Source organism: Mus musculus, chromosome 1 (assembly GCF_000001635.26).
Source record: "Mus musculus strain C57BL/6J chromosome 1, GRCm38.p6 C57BL/6J".
NCBI classification, from domain to species: domain Eukaryota; kingdom Metazoa; phylum Chordata; class Mammalia; order Rodentia; family Muridae; genus Mus; species Mus musculus.
Genome location: NC_000067.6, coordinates 126,075,042 through 126,094,415, shown reverse-complemented (window position 1 = coordinate 126,094,415; position 19,374 = coordinate 126,075,042). Strand labels below are relative to the sequence as shown.

Sequence of the window (19,374 nt, the reverse complement as noted above, 5' to 3'; positions counted from 1 at the left end):
TCTTTTTCTGTCTTCATAGCGCAGCCAAGACTCTTAATAGACTTGCTTCACCCTTGACGGTGTCATTTTTCTCTTTCTCTCTCCCCCCCCCCCCCCCCGTGCCAAGAATAAATAGTGTCACTCTATGAAGGACAAGGTAGGTTTTCCTTCCCCTGTGCCTTTGTGTCTGCCATTTCTTGGGTCAGAGTGCTACACCAGTCTATCCCATCCCAATCCTGTCCCCCCATTTTGTTCTGTTAATAAACCAAGACATCAATATCTTAAGAATTTTATGATCTACAGAAGCACCAAATTACATAGTAAAGTGTCAGATCTCTGTATTATCTCAACAAAGCATGTTTTAAAATAGCCATGATTTAATGTTGAATGACAACTTTATTATCCTGGTAGCAAAATTAACCCATCTCAAAACTGACAAAATATATGCATAGCTCATATAGGAGGAAAGTCCAGGAACCATACGAAAGAATATCTACCTAGATAACAGTTTTAAAAATTAACTTTTAATTTACATTTTTAAATGTACTTAGCATGAAGCAATTTAGAATTTTTCAAAGTGTTTAAAAATGATAACAAATTAATCACCCATTGAATTTAAGATATTGGGCCTTCTAGATTTTGTTTAAACAGTAATAGCCACATTATTTCTATTGCAGAATAACTCACTTAGATCCTCTAGCTAATGATTTGTCTGGATTACATCTTCTGTCATTTCTATTAGGAAATGAAGTTTAAAATAAGATAATATGACAAGTGCTAGAGAGATGGCTCAGCAGTTATGTGCTGCTCTTGCTGAGGGCCCAAGTTCCATTCCCAACACCCTCACTGGGTAACTTGAAACCTATAATTCTGGGTCTTATGTTCTCTTCTAGCTTCTGTGGGCAACTGTGTCCACACAATTGTAAGTAAAAAATTAAAAAAAAAACTTTGAATAAAGTTCTATAACAAACCAAAAGTATGTGACCTCGAAGGGTTTAGGAAATTAAGTCCTGTCCCCTGGAGCCTGTGCTCCAGGATGAAGTCTGTAACATAGTCATGTGCTGAAGCCCCTGGGCTGCTGCTGGAGCAGAAGGGAGTCAAGTTGCCAGGGTGTGCAGAAGGCCTAGGAGAGGAAGCCATGCCTGGAGTGGGGTCAGTGTACAGGGGAAAGCTTAACTGGAAGCCAGAGGAGCATCCTGTGCAGAGGCAGGGAAGACTGTATCCTCAGTCTTCCCTCGGAGTGTGTGTGTGTGTGTGTGTGTGTGTGTACGTGTGCATGTGTGTGTGTGTGCGTGTGCGTGTGCGTGTGTGCGTGTGTGCGCGTGTGTGAGTGTGTGCGTGTGTGTGCGCGCGTGCATGTGTGTGCGTGTGTGTGCGCGCGTGCATGTGTGTGTGTGTGTGTGTGTGTGTGTGCGCGCGTGTGTGTGCGTGTGTGTGTCAGCTGCTCCTTTTCACTTCTCTATCGATGTTGATGTCCACATTCTTCTCTTCTAAATCCCAGCCTTTGTTGAATAATATTTCTAAATATGCTACAAAATGTTTTCTAGACTGCTGCCCATATTGCACACATTCACACACACAGATATATGTGCATATGTTTGTGAACATGTGTGGCCCCAAGGTTGAGGTCAGAAATCTTCATCTTCAATTGCTCCTTCACCTTAGTCATCGAGGCAGACTTTCAGTCATCTCTAGAGATTGAGTGTCGGGACAGTGTTGCCAATCAGTTTGCTCTGGAGAGCTCCTATCACTACCTTCTGAGGCTGGAATTACAGGAGCCAAACAGCATTTACATGGGTTTCTGAGGGTCTGAGTTCCAGTTCTCAGGCTTGCATGGCACACTCTTTAACCATCTCAGCAGAGCTACTATTTATTCTTAAAGCAAATGAGAGGCCTTTTTTTTTTTTTTTTTTTTTTTTTAAATAGCTGTGCCTGTGCAGAGACTCAGGTGCTGTGCAATGATGAGGGTGCTTAGCTCTGTTCCACAATCCTGTGCATGGATGAAATACTGTGGTTGGAGTAGTATGGTCATTGCTGCTGTGGAAGGTGCAGATATTCTGAGACCTAGACTCTCTGCTTAATTGACTGAGCCTTTATATTTTCTCAGGGCCAAGACCCATGCTACACAAATTTTTCAGTCCTCCCACATATAGCATAAACAGAAGTAATCCTTGATGGCTGTTGGGTGAATTAATGACCCAGGGAACCTGTGGGATGAGTGTATTGCTTGCTGAGAGGAGGTAGACAGGGATGGCTTCAGAGATGATGTGATTGCAGCGTAGATCACGGGGTAGGGATGCAGAAGATCCTTAAGGGACTATGCCTGTGTGCTGGGGAGGACTATGCCTGTGTGCTGGGGAGGACTATGCCTGTGTGCTGGGGAGGACTATGCCTGTGTGCTGGGGAGGACTATGCCTGTGTGCTGGGGAGGACTATGCCTGTGTGCTGGGGAGGACTATGCCTGTGTGCTGGGGAGGACTATGCCTGTGTACTGGGGAGGACTATGCCTGTGTGCTGGGGAGGACTATGCCTGTGTGCTGGGGAGGACTATGCCTGTGTGCTGGGGAGGAGGCTCAATTGGAAAAGTGTTTGCCATGCAAGCAAGGAATGGATCCTGAGTTCAAATCTCAGAATCCATGTAAAAATGTTGTGTGGTGACTTGCTTATAACTCCAGTACTACGAAGGCAGAAAAAGGGTTTTCCCTTTAAGGATTGCTGGTTAGCTAGGTTAGCCTATTTGCTTCAGTGAGAGATCCTTTCTCAAAAAAGCCAAAAAACAAAAAACAAAACAAACAAACAAAAAAAACCCAATGGTATCCTGAGGAATAAGAACTGAAGTTAACCCCTGGCTTCCACATATACAGCTACATATGTGCATATGCACACACATGCATCTATGTATACACATTCTGCTTCATATGTGCATATGCACACACATGCATCTATGCATACACATGTTCCTTCACATGTATCCCACACACAGACATAGCCCCCTCCCCCCACACACACATAATCCCTGACTCACGTGGAACTTCACATGCGCACTCACATACACATGTTCCTACACATACCCGTGAAACATCACAAGCACTTGGACATGTGAACATGAACCCCCTCTGCACACGTACACCTGCACTCATGAATATGTATACACATGTACAAACAGGGTTCCGTATCTGGCGGATGAGAAGATAAACATCTAAATTTCACACTTCCACGAAGTCAGTATGATTAGGGGAAATTTTTCTCCTCTTAAAGTTCTGTTTTGTTGATCTTGCTATTGTTTGTTCTGTTTCACAGTGTTTTCTTTTGCCATCTTTCTGCCTGGTGCCCGTATAACCTGGCATGGGGCCTCAATCTCAGACTCACTGAATCCCTGTCTGTAGCTGTGGGGAGTGCTTTCTTTGGGGGAACGTCTTCAGCCACAGCGTCACGTGCTGCCTTGCTTCTTCCTCGGTGCAAGTTTGAATCTACCCCACCCAGTACTTTTCCTTTAGATTTTAAGGTATAAATAGAAGGCACCCACTTTCCTGTTCTTCATAGCCTCTTAAACCTAGACAACAGCCAAATATGGACAAGTTCCTTCCAAAAGCATAGCTTGCGCCATATGAACCATCATCTCCCCAGGAAAGGTGAAACATTCTGATGCCCTTTACTCAGGTGACTCTGCATGCTGGGCCGTGGGAGGAATCAAGGAAATGGAGTAATGGACTTGGGCCCAAGGGTCTCCTGTGGAGATGGTGGACAGGTGTCACTAATGCTTTACAGTTTAAAGGAGTTGGCCATACAAGGCTTTAAGAACATCAGCTCTGGTTTCTAATCTTGGCCATTCTCCCAATTTAATTGCCCTGCAACATTATGGATTGCCCAGTCTTCTGCGGGGGGAGGGGGGTCAGCTGCCCTATGACCTGCTTGTCACTGTCTGCCCTTGCAATAGAGGGTTTTTTTTTTTTTTTTCATTAAAAGCATGATGCGTGTGCTCAGAATGCCTGCCAAGGCTTTCCAGGCATAATCACAGTTCAGCTAGCGTGTATGGCTTCATTATGTTAACCAAAAGTCACCAAGGGGCTGGCAATATAGCTCAGTGTGTAAATGCTTGCCTTGCAAACGTGAGGGCCTGAGCTTGAATCCCAGGATTCACGTTAAAGTGTTGAATGTAGTGATGCACACTTGGGATCTCAGCTCTGGGGAGACAGAGGCAAGTGGATCCCTGGGGTTCGCTGGCCAGCAAGCCTAGTTGAATTGGTAGCTTTTGTAACCATCCAGAAACCATGTATCAGAAAAAAGGCAAACAGTACCTAGGAACAATAGCCAAAGCTGACCTCTGGCCTTCACACTCATGTGCACATACACATACATAGATGCCTACCAAAGAAAACTTACTTATGATGTATATGTGGTACTATAAGGTACGCCTGAAGGCACAGAGATCTTTAACAGAGTTAGATATAAAGAGCTCATTATTTAGCAAGGGGGGAGATGAATACAGAGGCTATTGTTTTAGTTCACCTGACTTTGTGTAATAAAAGCAACTTGGTGTAAGAGGAGAAACAGGGTTTATTTGAGCTCACAATTTTGGGTTACAGTTCCTCCTTTCAGGAAAACCAAGACAGGAACTTGAGACACCTTGTCACATCCTCAATCAAGAGTGTGAGTGCATGCATGATTATACTCACTTCACTTTCTCCACTGTTACACAATTCAGTAGCCAAACATAGGGAATAGTGCTGCTCACAGTGGGCTGAGACCTCCTTATAGGTTAGCGATCCCAGGCAATCCCCACAGTCTACGATGAGCTAGACAATCTTTGAGACTTTCTTCCCAGGTGTTTCTAAATTGGGCCACGCTGAGAGTTGACACTGTCTCATTCTAGTAAGTAGAGAAGATAAGAGAAACATTTACCATCATAGGTCCTCAGAGCAGAAAGGGATACCTGGGTGTCTTAGGGCTTCAGTTGCTGCGAAGAGTCACCATAACCACTGCAACTCTTATGAATGGAAGCATTTGATTGAGGATGGCTAACAGGTCGGAATTTTAGTCCATTATCACCATGGAAGACGTCTGCAGGTGGGAACGCAGGCAGACATGATGCTGGAGAAGTAACAGAGTTCTATTAGCAGCAAGCAGGAAGAGGGAGCGAACCTTGGGCCTGCCTTGAGCATTTGAGACCTTAAAGCCCATCCCCAGTGACACACTTCCTCCAATAAGACCAGGCTTCCTAGAAACCAAGTAGTACCACTCTCTCATGACTAAACATTTAAACAGATGAGCCTGCAGGGCCGTTCTTATTCAAACCACCACACTGGGATAGTACAAAAAGCCTTCCAGGAAGTGATAGCAAACTGAACTTAAAAGTTTGAGTTCGGTTCCTAGAGCTCATGTCAGATGACTTACAGCCACTCAGGATCACTCAGGATCCAAAGACATTGACCTCATGGACACCCTTTCTCATATGCTCATATACCTCAGAGAGAGAGAGACAGACACTGAAAATAAAGTAAATCTTTTTGTAAAAGAGTGCATTGGGTTCTGCAATGCAATGCTGTAAATTTAGTGTCAGTCTCTTACCTTGTGTCTGTGTGGCATGTGAGAGGTACACATGTGTGCATATGTTTATAGAAGACAGAGGTTGATTTTGGGAGTCTTCCTTAATTGGGCCACACCGTATTCATTGAGGCATGATCTCTCAGTCTAAACCAGAGCTCAGTGATTTGCCAGCTTGCTCATGAGCAGTTCATGTCAGAGCCTCCGTGCCCTGGGATTAGAGGTGAGCCCCAAGTCTGCTGGACTTTTGTAAGGGCTCTGGGAATCTGAATTCCTGTCCTCACACATGTATGGTAGGCCCTTTATCCACTGAGCCATCTCCCCGGCCTGCTAATCATAACACTGGGATTTATATTCACACAGATCCCAGATCCTGACTTTAATCATATCCGCGCTATTCGAAAGATGTTTTATCTTGATTCTGTTTTATCTGGTTTTCCCAAGACCTTCCAACAGTATCAAATTTTCTCATAGAGTGCCGCAGAAAAACAGGTCCCTGGAGGACGACTGTGTTAGCTTCATTCTCTATCCCCGTGACCTTCAAGAATGAGTCCTTGTGGCTCTTTATCTAAGGAAGAATCCAGTTAGGCTGAATTTAAAACTTGAAAAAATGGAAGGGTGCTGTGTCCAAATTAGTGTCAGGGTTTTTAATATTAAATGAAAATTCAAATCTGTTACACAAATCAGCACTATATTTTAATAAACTAAGTGGCTAAAATTTAAATTTAAAATATGCACCTTGTAGCAAACAACATTCAGGCATTATTTTTTTTTCATATCCACATAAGAAAACCTGATTTTACCGGATTTAGTAAACTTCATGCAGTAAATGTTTATCATAGAAACCTTAAAATTTCCCACCAGTAAAAATTTGTTACTGAGCCTTCCATTCTCATGAATTTTGGATAAATGTAAGGACTTGGAAATACAAGAGACAGAAAGTACCTGGGTAGGCAAACTGGCCGTGTTTTCCCGAGGATCTGATTATGCCTCTCAGAGAGGCCTGTTGCCATCAGTGGATGCCTCACCAGGGAGACTGATTCCTGCACCAAAAGGCTAAGGAACCTAAACCTTAACGGGTAGGCCAGTGTTCTCAGTAGGGAAGGAGATGTTGGGTGTTTTCTTTTTAATGGCCTCTTACAATTCAAACTGGCCTCAAGAGCACAAATATTCCCCACTCCCCACTACCACTTGGAGGCCCAGGTCAAATTCTCCAAACTTGGTAGCAGTCCGTGGGTAGATGAGGTATTGAATCCCCTATGTGGTACAGGAGACATGTCTCTCATTACTAGTTGTTTTCCTATGGTTACATTTCAGCTGACTGTGCTGTCTTTAAAGCACCGATCCATTCCTTACATAGGTCACTCACTAAGCATCACTCTTGGCCTAATGTCTGCAAATGAAAAATTAAAATAGTTAAGTATGGTGGAGATGGTGCCGTCAGCGAAGTACCTGCCTTGCACTAATGAGGACCTCAGCTCTATCCCCAGAGCACACATTTCAAAAGCCAGGTCTGTGCGTTTATGTGTCTCTGTGATCCCAGGAGAGACAGGCGAATTCCTGGGACTCACTGGCCAGTCAGCTGAGCCTGATTTTTGAGCTCCAGACCAGTGAGTGACCCTATATCAAAAATACATGGAGGGCCCCTGAGAAATGATATTTGGGATGGTCCTCTGGTGCATGCACGTGTGCATGTGCACACGCACACACACACACACACACACACACACACATACACACACACACCACAAAAAAAAAAAAAAGCAGGCACATCTGTAAGTCTTTCAGAAAAACACTGAAAAGCCACTCTGCTGCATGAAGTCTCACTGGAAAGGTTATTTCCGAGTGTCACAGGCCCTGTGATTGCTATTGACCGGAAACAATGTCGTCTGTGATCCTATAGCAGTCTTACTTTCAACCATATACTGTTACACTCGTCTTTGTCCAGTCCTCCCTTACAGGTGGTAAAACAGAAGAACCAGTAATTTACTTACCTATAATGCTTTGCAAAATGGGCAGAGCTGGAGAGTGCATGAAGGGTGCCTTTAGCAAAGCAGCCTGTGTGGTTGTCTGACTGGCATGGACTGGACGAGGCTTCACTGTGTTTTCCTGAAATCATGTAGAATAAGAATCAGTCTTGGAATTTTCAAAAGAAATACTTGGCGGTTGCATCAGTAATGTCTGTGGGCTAGAGGGATATCTCCAATGGTAAAACACTTGCTTCAAAAAAAGACAGGAATTCGAGCCCCAGAACTCACACGAAAGAAGGCAGGGGTGGTAGTACACACTTGTAATCCTACTACAGGAAAGATGGAGGATTCCTGGGGTTCAGTGGCTAGCTAACCTAGCCTACTTGAGTTCCAGGCCAGTGACAGATGCTGTTTGGGAAAAAAACAAAACAAAACAACAGAACAATACAAATAAACAAAGCAAACCAACCACAAGGTATATGAAAACTGAGAAATGACACTTAAGGTTGTATTCTGGTACACACACACACACTTCTCATTCAGAGGTAATTCTGTGTGGAATAGCAAGTAACTCTGTCTGAAAATTCCCGGATTTTAGTTCCTGCTTTGACTGCTTTCAGTAATGAGCCAGGAGCCGGAATTATAAGACCAATAAACCCTTTCTACCCAAAAGTTTTTTTGTTTTTGTTTTTGTTTTTTGTTTTTTTGTTTTTGTTTTTTATTTTTTGGACTGGGTATTTGTCACAGAAACAGAAATGAATGGAAATGAAACATATTCATGTATATCCATACCAACATGCCCAAACATACGTGCACTTATACACAAATGTGAATTCTATGTTAATTTATGTATTATGTATTCAATTATGGTAATTACTTGTTGAGGTCATTCTACCCCATGTTAGTAAACAGAACTTACTTCCCTGGATCCTTACTTCCGAGTTTCACTGAAGTGGGAGGCGGTGGCCCAGAGAGATAGCTCCTTCACCTTTGCCAATCTACTTCGCATTCATTGTTTTCTGCCTAAAGAGCCTCCTGCCTGCTAGACCATCATTTCTAATGTTCACCTTTATCCCTTTTCCAAGGCCTGTAGAAGAGTGCATATTGCAATAGCTTTCAGCAAATCAACCAATTAAAAGCCATTTAAGGGTCTGTTTGTGCTTGCCAATATGCTTACACTTTGGACAAATTGAATTAAATATATTCGGTTTGGTGTCCTAATAATCTGTTGCAGACAACAGCACTGTGGACATAATAGATGGGTCCCCAAATAAGGATGGGAATCTAATAATCTTGTAACATGATCAAAATACTTGCCCTTTAAATGTGCTTATGCTCAGGAATAATACAATCAGAGGATATTATATTTCAGCTTTCAAGATCAAACAGTCTACTCCACCCAGTGTTATGAACACTTACATCAATACTTGTCTCATGCAAGGTCACAGAAGGTATTCGGAACAGAGTGGTGACCAAGGTCTGGTCTAGATTGCCAGTGTCTACTTTCTGTGCTGTGTCACAGGGTAGTATCCTGGTTAGCTTTAACTGTCAATTTGACATAAAGAGCAGTTATCCAGGGAGATAAACTCAATTAGGAATTGTTTAGAATCATCTTTGCCTGTGGTCATGTCTAGTTTGGGGGGGGGGGTTGTCTTGATTGTTAATTGATATAGAAAGACCCAGCCCACTCTGGGTAGCACCATCCCCCAGGCAGGTGATCCTAACTCTATAAGAAAGCTAACTGAGCATTAGCCTGCTTGCCTGCTTGCCTGCTTGCCTGCTGGCCAGTAGGTAGTGTCTTCCCTGGTTCCTGCCATATTTTTGGAGTGTGAAGTGAGTTCCTCAATCAGAAGTAATTCTGTGTAGAGTAGCAAGTAGGCCTGTCTGAAGATTCCAGCCTTTATTCCCCGCCTTGGCTTCCTTCAGGAATGAACTGTGACCTGGAATTATAAGACAAATAAACCCTGTTTCCGCAAAAGTTACTGTTTAGACGGGGACTTTGTCACATGAACAAAAATGAAACTAGATTTAGTAACAAATTTGATACGTTTTATAATAAAGAATAAATAATTTGTCATGAAAAGTATGCTTTGGACCTAATGGGTACCTTTGGGAAGCAGTTTAAATGCAGAGAGCAGAGTGCATACAAAGAACTCAGCGGAGGCTCAGACTTGACTGTGTGGAGAAGAAGAAGGTTACAGAGTGGCTGCATTCAGGAGCCTGCCATCAGCACAGTGAGATGAGTGACCTAGTACCTGCTGGTGAGATTCCTTAGACTGCATTTTCATCTGAACTGTGAAGCAGAGGGAAGGGGTTCAAAACAACCCCCAGCACCACGACCAGACGCCGGCAGTGTACACTGCAGTCCCCCTACTCCTTCCTGGAAGTACCCTTCCTGGGTTTCCTGGGAACAGGGAGGGAGGGAGGGCAGGTGACCTGGCTGCATGGCAAGGTTGTCTTTCTGAAACTGCATCTTAAAGAAAGCAAGCATCAGGCCCCAAAACACACTGTATCAATCGATTGCTTTTCACTGTTGAATTTTGTAGGACTTCATGGGGTTTTGTGTTTGTGGGTACTCTGCAGAGATGTTTAGCTCTAAATATATCCTTGTGGAGTTTTGCACTGTGCCTTAGAGGAAATGTTTCCTTAAAACTGAGTGTAGGCGATAGCTGGAATTGTGTGTGTCAGAAATGCCCCCAAGTTAAACTGCTGCTTAGGGTGGTTATGCGAAGCTTGGACTGACTAATAGAGTTCTTTGAGCAGCAGGTGTGCTCCTCCATACAGAGAAAATTTTCTTGCTACTTCTGGATATTTGGGGAACCCCTAAAGTTTGTCTGTGGGTTTCCTTAGATATGAAACTGTTCCTAGACTAATATTGCAGCCATTCGAGTGATCTGAAACACCACTGACCTACGTCATTCATACACATCACACTGAAAATGATTTCATCTAATATACTTCCGCTCAACCCTGGTTTTGTAAATTAAACAAAAAGGAAGAGTCCTGGAATGCTTACCTCTGTAAATTCAAATCGCAAGTTCTTCTGAAAGAGAGAATGGTTTTCAGCCTGTGCTTCAATCTTCTGATTGTTTCCCCCTCTGGGAACAGCTAAACATCCAGGAAAGGCGGATAAAGATCGTGTCACTGGGATCAGATTGCACAATAGGTGTGTATTTATGTTGTGAAGATAATCAGAATTGCAAAGTAGACCCCAGTGTGTGTTCTCCGAGATGAAATGCATACAGATGTTTTCTGATAAGTTTTCTTCATATTTCACTGTGTGCTGTTTGACGCCAGGCAAAGCAGTCATGGAGATCCTTGGATTAATGTAGAAAGCTCATAATGAGATGCGTGCAGAGGGCCGTTACCATTATGGTTGCAATAGAACTTGCCATAAAATGAGGAAGGCAGAATAAAGAGGTGTTCTGCATGCCGGTGTCTCAGATGCAAAACTGTCTCCTGGTTACAGTCGGGCCCATTGCTGTAAGAGAAAACCACTCACTGCATTAATTGCATAAGAAAGATTACCACAACTGAATTTTCAAGAAGCTGCAAACTTGAATATTATAGTAGCTAAACTGTGCTTCTATCCTCTGTCTATGGTATGGAAAATAAATATTGGACATACAGTAGTATAATATAATATAGTACAGTATTTGATATAATAACTTGCAAATTTTTCAAAAGCGAGTTTCTAGCCTTCGCTGTAGTTAAGGGAAGCCACTATACCACTGCATGTGTGTATATGTCTGACCTGATGTTTTATATGGTCTGGAGAATGACCTATGTTGGGATGTTTTTGGTCTTGAATGAGTGACTTTATTAAGTATACAGCAAGCCAAAATAGAAGAATTAATAAAAATGATAGATGGAGGATGGGTATACAAACAAGTATAAAATATCTGCAAATCAGGAACTCACAACATCCAGGAGAAAGCTGCTGGGGAAGTCAAGGCAGTCAGCAGGAATTACTGTTTGAGCTTTCTCTTCATGCCTGGATGTCTGCTAGCTGTTGTAAATGCCCTATTTGATGCTATCATCTTATCAGTCTTGTTTTTTATTCTACGTAGCAGCCTCCCTAGAGGGGACTGCTCTGACTGGATCTCCAAAAGGAACCTGGGTGACGGCCTCAGAATGGATTCTGTTGGCTGTTTTGAATACCAGTTTTGATGATACATTGCTATCTCTCTGTTTGTGTATCTGTCTATCTATATTCATTCTTTAAATTTGTTTACATGATGCATTCCTGTCTGTCTGTCTGTCTGTCTATCTATCTTTATTTATTTATTTATTTATTCTTTAAATTTGGCTTGCGATGTACTTAGTAAAATCACTTATCTAGCTATCATAGGTTACTTCCCAGACCATAGAAAAAACATGGCTTTGGAAATTTCTTGTCTCACTCCTTCTCTGCTCTATGAGATCATCTACTTTCTCTGCATTCCCTATCATTGCCCAGCCATGAGTATCACTAACCCATTTCCCATCATTCTGGATTCATTTTGCCTTTTCAAGAGTCTCATAGAAATAGAAACATACAATTGTATGTGTGCATGCTTGCGTGTGTGTGTGTGTGTGTGTGTGTGTGTGTGTGTGTGTGTCTGTGTGTGTGTGTGTGTGTATTTGTGTGTGTGTGTTTGATACTGAGTCATATGGTTTCTTGGATCAATTTTTTCCTAATAACTTTGGGTTTTCTTAGGAAGTGGATGGATATGCAGTTTCACATGTGTATGCACATGTGTATGGATACTAGAGGTCTACCTCAGTCGTCATTCTTCAAGATGCTGTTTATCTTGTTTTAGAGGCAAGGTCTCTCAGTTTTACCTGGAATGTTGCTATTTGTCTAGCCTGACTGGCTGGCCACCAAGCCTCAGAGATCCATCTGTTTCTCCTCCTTTTCTGTCTCTCCCCTCCCTTCTCTTCTCTTCCCTTCCCTTCCCTTCTCTTCTCTTCCCCTCCCTCTCTCTCCTCTCCTCCACACCCATTGCCATTGCTTCCTAGGCCTGCATATGTGAGGCCTGGTTATTTACTCTAGAGCAGGTATACTTTCTCCCTTTAGTTCCTAGCAATGAAATAGGAACACCTTTAAGCTAAGAGATTTAATATCTTAGAAAGAGTGGGAACAGGATAAATGGCCTTCTAAGTATCCAGGTTTATATACATAGACTAGGACTGCTTTCAGCTTTGGTCAGAGAATCTTCTTTGTATAGTGGGGAGAAGTAACTGCAGACAGATGACTATGCCAAGAATTCATGAAGATGAACACTCACGATAAATGGAATATCTATATCACTCCTTCAAGGCTTAGGAAGCATCAGGGAAAAAACATATGTATAAACCCAAGGATGGCCTAGATTATTGTGGAACATAGCCTTCTGACTATGACATGACAAGTGCGTGGATCAACTCACAATGACTATGGTATTTGCATAAGACCAGACCTGTCAATATCCCATCACAGGGGGGGAAAGGGCTTATCATGCCCACCCTCCCAAGTATTTAGAGGTAATTAATTAGAGAGACGTTTTAACAGTGGAGTAGCCACTGGTACAATGCTCAGGCCACTCTCATCAGCCCCTAGAAAGCTCATGGGTCACAGAGAAATAAAAAAAAATAATAATAAACATGAACATATAAGGGAGCTACTTTGGAAGAAGGGGATAAGCAGGGATGGAGGGAGTGAAGAGAAAGTAGTGGTGAGGAGTATGACCTAAGAACACGTGGATGTAAATGTCTTAATAAACCCCATATTGTGTATAATTAGTATATGATAATAGACTACTTAAAGTATATATGCTAATATAAAGTATCTTTTAAAGGAACAAAGCAGCCCCTAGTGGGTGAGGGATGAGGAAAGAAAAACTCAGACAGGAAATTAAGCTAGTGAGAAATCCTAGGAACACAGTCATGAACTAAAGCACCGGCTACCAACTGAAGACAGCATCACTCGTAAGGCGCTCACTGCAGTCAGGAATAAGCTTGATGTAATCAGTTTGTATTTATTTAAGCATCAAGATCAACAACAGGTTTGAATAACAGAACTTTAAAGTGCTAGCCTTTGGGAAAGTTTTAAGTGTGTGTGTGTGTGTGTGTGTGTGTGTGTGTGTGTGTGTGTGTGTGTGTGTACAGGTACTTGTGGAGGCCAGAGGTGGACTTCAGATGTTATCCTTCATTGTTCTTTACCTTATTTTCTGAGATAGGGTATCTCTATGAACCTGGAGCTTGCTAATTCAGCTAGACAGGCTTGCCAGAGAGTCTTAAGGATCCTCCCATAATCTGCTCTCCCCCACACCCACTAATATAGGACTACATGAACGTACTTGCCACACTCAACCTCTGCCTATGTAGAAGAAATAAATGAGGTAGTTTATAATAAGAATGATACCTTCCCCATAGAAGGTGTTCAGTAAACACTAGCTATTATTGCTATAGAGGAGAGGAATTTGCCATCTACAGCCTGTTGAACAAACCTTTGATTTTGCAAACACAATGCTTTGGGACCACACACAGTCATTTTCATATTAACCACGGTTGCTTTCATCTCCGGTAATGGAGTAAGCGGCAGTCTCACGGACCTCACAGTCTCCACAGAGGTAAAAACATGCACAAAAGGTTAAATGTTTTCACAAGTGGGGACTCTCAGTGATTATTTTTAATTTGAAGAGATGAAGGGAGTAGGTTAGACATACTGAGAGTGGTTCAAAGATTGAGCTAGTAATTACATAAGGTGCTAGGGATGGACAGCAGCTTAGAAAGTCTCTTTTTGCTGTGCTGACTGGTGAGAGGGTGTGGAGTCTCCATGAGCTACAAGCTCATAATCCCAGACTCTGGAGGCAAAGATAAGAGAACTATCACAAACTTGAGGCCAGCCTTGTCTGCTTTGGAGTTCTAGGCTAGGTAGAGGTACACAGTGAGACCCTGTCTCCAAAGGGGTCGGGGAGATGACTCAGTAGATAAACCTGCTTTCCGTTCAAGCCTGACAACCTGAGTCCAATCCCTGGGATGGAATCCATGCTTTAAAAAGTCCAGCATGCACCCCTGCAGAGGGGTCGCAGATGAACCTTGCACAATGACCCTGAAGCACACCTGCTCTTATCCTGGAGCGTCCTTCATGGGCTGCATAGGAAAGACCCTGGCATAGTCAGGTGAAAGGAGAGAGGCAACTTCTGGATGTCCTCTGTCCTGGACACGTGCATTGGGGTATATGTGCACACACACATGCACAGACATGCAGACTAGTAAGTTAAAAGTAAAGATGAATCAAAGAAAGAGAACAAAATTGAAACAAAACAACATGCCACAATTCACAACAACCAACCAACCAAAAGGCCAGCAGGAACTGTGGTCCCTGGGGCTCTCAGATGAGGGTTGCCTCATGGAGATCCCAGCACACACTCATTTCTGCTTCCCAACTGGGGAACAGTAGAAGACCAGGATGTTCCCAACAGCATCAGGGAAAACCGTTCAGAAAGGTTATTTCTCTCCCTGAAACAAATAACTGGTCCTATATTTGCCAACTGTCCTCAATAATTCCCCGAGTCTGTCAAGGGGATGGGTGGTAATTCTCAAAAGACTATGGGGAAGGTTTCACTGCACTTAGTAGGTCTTTCAACTATTAAAAATTGTACAAGCTGTATTTAAAAGCCCGATAGTGAGATTTCAAGTTATAGAGAAACAAAATGAAATCGGAATGTTGTCCTGAGTATACCTCCTTCCACTCCAAAGACTGAGACCTCGTCTTGTCAGAAATGACCTTTGCTTCTACTGTGTGTGGCTCTTAACACAACTTCTGGTGGAATTTACCCATACACAGTATTAACCTCACATTTGCTTTACAAACATAAATGAATAGCTCACTACCATGCTGTTCTGTAATTCCAGTTATTTGTTTGTTTGTTTGTTTGTTTGTTTGTTTAATTTGATTTCCTTATGGCCTGCCTCTGGCTAGATAGCAAATCAATACAATACTACATGCGTGTTGACTGTTTCCTGACTCTGTGCCCTCTTTCCTTGGCTCGCTTCCACTGAGTCCTCCTTTGCTGGAACAGGTTTGTTCTCTAAATATTCTGCTAATGTCTAGCCCCCCTCACTGTTCTTCTAAAGTCTCTCTCTCTCTCTCTCTCTCTCTCTCTCTCTCTCTGTGTGTGTGTCTCTCTCTCCCTCTCTCTCTGTCTCTGTCTGTCTCTGTCTGTCTCTCTGTCTGTCTCTCTCTCTCTCCCTGTCTCTCTCTCTCTCACTCTCACCCACTGAAAGCAAGTGCCTTCCTGCAGTTACCCATCTTGGTAACTAAGACTATTTGGCTAGTCTCCGTTTTTCCCTAGAGACTCACTCCCACAGGTGTCTCCCTGGTGTCTAGCCCACTCTTCCATTCCTCCCATAAGAGGATATTCTAAATTCTTTGTCAATCCATGTAGGCCTACATTCCTCATTTCTTTCCAGCACAGTATTCTATGAAGTGGAAGGGTCCACTCTTGACTTACCCTTTGCCATTAAGGACAGTTTTGGTTGTTCACAATAGCTTTTCTTGCCACAAGTGTTCCCACCATGGACACCTAAGACATGTGTACACAGAGCAGACTTCTCCCAGGCAGTGACCAGGAATGGGCATGTGTGGGCTCTAGAATGCATATGCTCTGATTTTGTTTATAAAGATCTAAACAGTCTTCCAAAAAACTTGTCACTGAGTCAAAAACTCTATGCACTAGATATCAGTCTTTAAATATTTGTCAGTGGTGTTATCTGACTGCCATGCTATTTCTTTTCCATTGATTTTCATTTGGGTAGTTCCCGAATTTTTCTCTTGTAGTTTGTTTCTATGCAGTATTTGATCATTTTTCTTTTGAGTTGTCATTACTAATATATGTGTGTGTGTGTGTGTGTGATATTTGAGATACATGATATATGTTACATATGTATTATATACAGTTGATATAAATGTAGATGTTATAATAGAATTTTTCCCTTGGTGTTGTTTACCTATTAACTTTATTTATAATGTCTTCTACAGAGGTTTCTTGCTTATTGATTTAGTTTTACCCTTAAATAACCTCAGTCATTTCCTTTATGATTTTTATGAGTTTTTTGCTTAACATACTCTGCCTATCAAAATGCTATTATAATTCTTCAAAAATGTTTTAGCTATTAACACAGTACCCCATCTGATTTACTTATTTATTGTTGATTCCATTACTTGTTCTGCATATTTTTTCGGAGCCCTATGAATGCTGTTCCTAAGTCCAAATTTCCCACCTTAAGCAACACTGTCATTTAACTCACGTGTAGTTTCCATTGCCTTTCCTGTGTCTGGGCCAGGACCACCCTGTCCGAGGTGCTGCTTTATAATTCCGTGGTCACGCCACTCTTCAAGACCTGAGTTTCTTCCCCTGCGTTCTTCCTGTCAGAGCCCATCTCATACTCAGACGGGATTTTGATTTAATTGCCTTCTGCTTTCAGGAATTGATCTCATCTTTCCATTGTCGGGTTCCTCCACCAACAGACACTGGGTTATTTCGAACGCATTGCTCTCCTGCCCAGTCAAGTTTCATGACTCCCTCAGAAGTGAGAGGCTCTTAATCGGTTATTTTTATAGATACTCCAGCGGGTTCCTTCTTTCCCTGGTTACATTTTTCTAGTCAGTCACTGTTGGCTTGCAGGAATGTTACAGCTCATTTTATTTTTTTTATCACATGCTAGTGAACATGGTAGGTTTTAAAGCTTCTCTAGTGTTGTCTTTGAGTTTCATAAATCACACTCCTCAGCCAAAAGAGGGACTGTGAGGCCTTCCCTGCAATGTTTCTGCCAACTCCTTCCTTATTTATGTTCCACAAGGACAGGCAACTGGGACATGGTGACCAGAGCCACATCTTTGCACTTTTATGATTTTTGTCTTACTTGAACACTTCCAGATTTCAAAAGCCAACATGACGTTAACACAGGGATAGAAGAGACAAGTGTTCTCACAAGGCTTCCAGTTTGCTAAGAGTTTGTTTATTTGTTACCTAGGAATGAATATGTTACTCCTGGAAGTCACTGAGGTGCCTATATAAATTTATTTTTTAAAATGGAGAAGAACCTTAACGTTATAAGGAATCATTAACATTATACTTTCCTTGGACTACTTGAATAAACTTTGATAAGCATTATCTATAATAGCATGTAGCATATCATTGTTTTGGTGTGTGTGTGTGTGTGTGTGTGTGTGTGTGTGTGTGTGTGTACATATGGAAGGCAGAGGACAACATTGGTTTGGAGCTCACCAACTGGGCTACACTGGCTGGCCAGGAAGCCTCAGGGATGCACTTGTTTCTGCGTAGTTCTCGGACTAGAAGCTTGTACCACTGTGCCCAGCTTTTTATGCTGGTTCTGAGGACTGAGCAGGGCTCCTCTTGCTTGCAGAGCAGTCCCTTTATTATCCGGCCACCTCCAGATGCTTCTCTGACCACTAATTAGCTGGAGTTCACTCCCTCTTTCCTGGGACTGTTTCTTTGTCTTCCTTAGAATATCAGGCCTTCAGTTTTATTAGGAAAAGGTTCCCTTTGTCTGTAATTCACACCAATTCCTAATGCCAATTACCTCAGTTCCGACTCTCTTTTCCCCCAGGTCTGCTTTGTTCAAGATCCTTTGTTGGGGAGGTCTGTGTTGATTTTTGCCCTTACTTCCCTGCCTTTAATGGATTAATTTTTTTGTTCCAATTTTCATTCAAATTGCCCTCATCAGAATATAATTCTATTTTTCTATGAATCTTTAACTGCCAGTTAATTTAATGTCAATTAATTTTATTTTATCTAAGTAACATTCATAAAGCTTTAAAATTTTAATTTTAAATACTCTGCAGTTGGAATAAAAAAACAAAATGGGGTTTCTCAGACCATTTTCCCCAGTAGCACAGTGTCTTTCCATTTCTGGGTTTTCCCATAGTGCTTGGCTTTAGTTTGGGGAAAAGTAGTCTTTTCTAAAACTCATAACTACTGTGTATTAGATGTTTTTCTAACAATAAATAGGTGGCTCCTGACTTCTGATGTTTGACTTAAGACTTTCCAGTTGTAAGGAAGTGCAAATGCTACATGCACACATAAATTTGGGTATTTGTATAACACCTGGCACAGAGGAAAGAAAACATACCATGTTTGTTTTGTGAGACTTGCTTAATTCATCCAATATAATTCTCTTTCATTTGTTCTGTTAATGATGTTTTTGTTACTTTAATAATTATTGTTTATAGGTGTGTCTCTGTGTGTGTTCCATGTGTGTGTAGGCACTGATGGAGACCAGATGACAGAGTTAGAGTCCCTGGATCTGCACTTACTGGCCGGTGTGCTTGGAACTGAACCAGAGTCCTCTCTCTCTAAGAGGAGTTAAGTGTTTACTGCCTAGCCATTCCCCAGACCCTGTTGTTTGCATTCACAAACTTTCTCAATGGACCGAGGCAGATCTAACCTAACTTCTGACCACTTTCTAATCATATTTGCCTTCCTTGCCATATAGCCCAGTGTGTGCTGATATAACTTAATTTCATTCCATCTTAGTTTAGATCTCTTATTTTCTACTGTTGGTTCATTTGAATTTGATATGTATCGAGTTAGTTGCTTTTGTTTTTACTTCGTTGATTTAGCATCCCCACTCACTATTCTTCGGTTTAGTGTGCTTTCTGTTGCTGTGATAAAACACAGTGACAGAGAGAAACTTGGGGAGGACAGAATTTATTTCATCAGACTTCCAGGTAGCAGGCAGTGCTGAAGCAAAACAGTAGCCTGGAGGTGGCAGAGGAAGCAGAAGCCCTGGAGGAACGCTGGTTACTGGCTTGCCCCCCCCAACCCCAGCTTGCCCAGCCTACTCTCCTAACATGCCCAGGGGAGAATAGGTCATGGATTTTTGAGAAAAT

At 42.3% G+C, this 19,374-nt stretch overlaps 1 protein-coding gene and 1 long non-coding RNA gene across 29 annotated transcripts in view; one reads left to right on the top strand and one right to left on the bottom strand.

The window, feature by feature from the left end:
* Nckap5 (NCK-associated protein 5) overlaps positions 1-19,374 on the top strand; it is a 917,161-nt gene that overhangs the window by 736,381 nt on the left and 161,406 nt on the right. The window lies entirely within an intron of this gene.
* The window catches only part of Gm35562, a 56,855-nt gene that overhangs the window by 8,135 nt on the left and 29,346 nt on the right, over positions 1-19,374 (bottom strand). For 4 of the 8 annotated variants that reach the window (XR_003948708.1, XR_003948709.1, XR_003948704.1 and 1 more), the window contains 2 exons: positions 10,510-10,974; positions 1,404-9,433 (listed from right to left, as the gene is read on the bottom strand). This is a non-coding gene — a long non-coding RNA (predicted gene, 35562). Of the gene's footprint in view, positions 1-1,403; positions 9,434-10,509; positions 10,975-19,374 lie in introns of those variants that run through there. The other 4 variants (XR_003948711.1, XR_003948712.1, XR_003948710.1 and 1 more) reach the window with 4 other exon arrangements.